Below are 3921 nucleotides of genomic sequence, written 5' to 3'. Positions count from 1 at the left end.
CCCATTGGTCACTGTTGATAATGTTGGTAACAATGGTGGAGATATTGTTTATATGGGATTAGATATAAACGGTTCCTGTGCTAATCTCCCGTGAAGCTCTAATTGTGATGTCCATTTTATCTATTGGAATCTCGTGATTTTATTGATGTGTGCCCCCCATTGCATATCAGTTTGATGTGTCTCATTGCTTTCTTACTTGTCATTACTCTTACTATGTTTCTACATCATATAGGCAACCCATGGGCCACAACATATACACTAGTTGAATTTTGTGGTAGCTATACCAATAGAAGTAAACCATGAGTGTATTCTTATTAGTGAGGTCTCATGTTAATATCTTAGTTTTTGAAGAAAATATTATACATTGTTTCAGACTAAAATTAGACCTAAAGGTATGCAATATTTGATCTTATCATAATTCAATTAGTAGAAATCATTGCATCATGATCATAAGCACATCATTACTTTCACGCTGTTTTGTAAATATATCTTCTACATTTATGTGATGTGATCTATATCACATTAAAAAAAAACAATAAAAGGGGTGTTGCAACGCAAAAACAGTTCAATGTTTTTGGGGCATTTCCCCCAAACCCTGATGTAGGTGGGATCTCACTCTCCTATGACCCTTTATTGTTCCTAATGTAATGAACCACACGTGGGGATAATTATGCGAAGGATATAACACATGCGCAACACTTACATCGGATTGACCACCATCCCCTTGTCACCATCCTCCTCCTCATCATGCATTAACAACTAGACCATTCAAGAATCCACCTCCTTCTCTTCCTCACGCATTAGTAGTTGGATAATTCATCGATCCATCTCCTCCTTCCTGTATGTCAATAGTTGGACCATCCATCTATCAAGAACCACCTCCTTCTCATACATTACTAGTTGGAACATCCATCAATCTATGTCCTCCTCCTCCTCCATATGTATCACCAGCTGCAATATGATAATTCATCGATCCATCTCCTCCTTCCTGTATGTCAATAGTTGGACCATCCATCTATCAAGAACCTCCTCCTCCTCATACATTAGTAGTTGGAACATCCATCAATCTATGTCCTCCTCCTCCTCCTCCATATGTATCACCAGCTGCAATATCAAGTGATCCACCTCCTCCTCCTCATACTTTAGCAACTAGACCATCCACTAATCCACCTCCTTCTCTTTCTCCTCCAAATGCATCACCAACTAGACCGTCCATTGATCCACCTCCTCCTCCTCTTCCTCATAGATCAATAGCTTTACCAAATTCCACTAATCCACCCATTGCTCTAGCCTCCTCCTCCCCATTTTGTACATTTCTAGCACTATTTTACAAGCTATGGTAACATCAAGTGTTATACCTCTTAATCGATACATATATCATTTACTTTCATCATCGGGATTACCTGACATTGATATTGATAGACCTCCTACCTCGAGTAGCTAAGGCATTGATGCCTCTGGCTCTAGTGGCAGAGCTAGCTACTAGTTGTACTTGACATGTATATTATGTATATTAGTGATGTATATTATGTTTTTTTGTATCATGTTTGATGTTATTTTTTTATTTATACTATGAGGAGACATATGATTAGCATTATTAATTATTTCTATATTTTTAAATTAAATTTGAGATATACCCCTCATTTAAATTTAGAGTCCTCGTATAATGTCCAACTTTAATTTTATGAAATCATTTAATTAATTGGGTTGTGATTGCAAAAAATTATAACCATTAATACTATATAATGCTTAACTCTTCTTTAAGGTAAATTCTTTGTTGTATAACAAGATACAATGTGTTTATTAAAAATGATTCCATTAATGATTGCACAATTTGAATTGATGAAGGACACATATTTGTGAAGAGTTTATTTTGATTTTGTATAATTTAGCTCTGTTTGAATGTTATATGTACATTAAGATATGTTGAATCATTAATATCTACCTAAAGAAATACGACCTAAAAGAATGTGTTTGGTTTTGATACTTATTATAGTAATTCCAAAGTTCTCTGAAATTCCAATGTATCTTAGAGATTTGAATTATGTGATTAAACTGAAAATAGTAAGCTAGAATCTATCATTACTTGAGATATTCTTTGTTATGAAACCAGCTCAAGAAAAGATAGAAAGGATAGATCAACGCCTTAGAATTCAGCCTCTTCGAGGGGGCAACCTCCTTTACATTACATAAATGAACAATTCTTGGATGATTCAAATGACAAAACCTCCTTTCTATATATAGGAGTCTAAGGAGTCACAATATAGTCCAGCCGACATAACAATAATAATATAAAGCCACAAAAATAACAATAGAGGGATTCTATGGGGCACAATAATAACAATATGGGGGCAATAGGGGCACAACAATATTAATAGGGGGTATAACTACAATAGTAATGGGGTAATCACTAGTATTATAGGGACCCAACATGCCCCTCGCCTTCAAAAAAGTGTTGTCCTCAACGCTTGAGTAGTTTTGGATACTTCTGCATAAAATTATCATCCTCCCATGTGGAATCTTTAGCGGATAAGTTCTTCCACTTGATAAGATACTTTGAAATTGATCGATTTCGTAGCTCTGCCGAATTCTTGTTTCTATGACTGCTTCCGGTTCCAATATAATTTTTCCTTCCTCGTCAAGTTCTGGAAATATTGTTTGAACTGGGAGCTTGTCGCCTATAACCTTCTTTAAACATGAAACATGGAAAACTGGGTGCAATCGAGAAGCTGCAGGAAGCTCCAATTTGTATGCCATAGTACTAATCTTTTGCAACACCTTGTACGGACCATAATACTTTGGTGATAATTTATTATCCTTCTTAGCTTGCTTGAGGGACATTTGCTTATATGGTTGTAGCCGTAGGAATACCCAATCACCTACATCAAAACTTCTTTCACTGCGATGTTGATCTGCCTATTGTTTCATTCTATTCAGTGCCAACACGAGGTTATCCTTTAAGAGTTGGAGGACTTGTTGTTGATGTTTGATGTGATGTTCCACTGCCTGAACCTTAGAATTTTCTCTTAAATATGATGTGATGGATGGTGGTTGATACCCATAAAGTGCCATAAATGGGGTCATTTTTGTTGCTGTATGGAAGGAAGTGTTATACCACCATTCAGCCAGAGGCAACCATTTGACCCATTGTGTTTGTTTATCAGATACAAAGCAACGAAGATATCCTTCCAAACATTTGTTTACTATCTCAGTTTGCCCATCAGATTGAGGATGATAAGATGAGCTATGAGCTAACTGAGTACCAAGACAAGAAAATAATTCTGTCCAAAAATTTCCAGTGAAAATGGGATCTCTGTCACTTACAATAATCTTTGGGTTTCCATGTAGCTTTTGAATTGTTTCCATAAATGCAGTAGAAACTGTACTGGCTTTAAATGGATGTGATAATGCACAAAAGTGTGCATACTTGGTAAGTCTGTCAACTACCACCATGATGACACTCTTTCCCTCAGACTTGGGTAAACCTGTGATAAAATCCATTGAAACCTCCTCCCAACGTTGGCTTGGAATGGATAAAGGTTGTAATAGACCCGGTGTCTTAATTGTTTCAACTTTATTTTGTTGGCAAACCAAACATTCCGCCACAAACTTTTGAATATTTGATTTAAGGCCATCCCAAAAAAAATCCTTCTTAACCCTGTGGTAAGTTTTTAAAAATCCTGAGTGCCCTCCTAAGGGAGAAGTGTGCAATTCCATAAGAATCTTTTGTTTTAGCTCGGAATTCTTACAGAGGTATAAGTGATCTTTGTACCATAACGAATCATTTTGCCAGCTAAATGTATCAGATGTACTAGAATCTTGTTGTAGCTTTCGAATAAGTGCCCACACTTCTTCATCATTCTTCCATTCCTCCCTTGCTTCGTTTATCCAATCTGGTTGGATAATAGAAATGGTGCACAA

Source organism: Pinus tabuliformis, chromosome 4_1 (genome assembly GCF_031772625.1).
Source record: "Pinus tabuliformis cultivar Carrire ecotype Pingquan chromosome 4_1, CPIR1, whole genome shotgun sequence".
Taxonomy (NCBI): Eukaryota; Viridiplantae; Streptophyta; class Pinopsida; order Pinales; family Pinaceae; genus Pinus; species Pinus tabuliformis.
The sequence above is the reverse complement of the archived record's forward strand: the minus strand, read 5'-3'. Positions refer to the sequence as shown.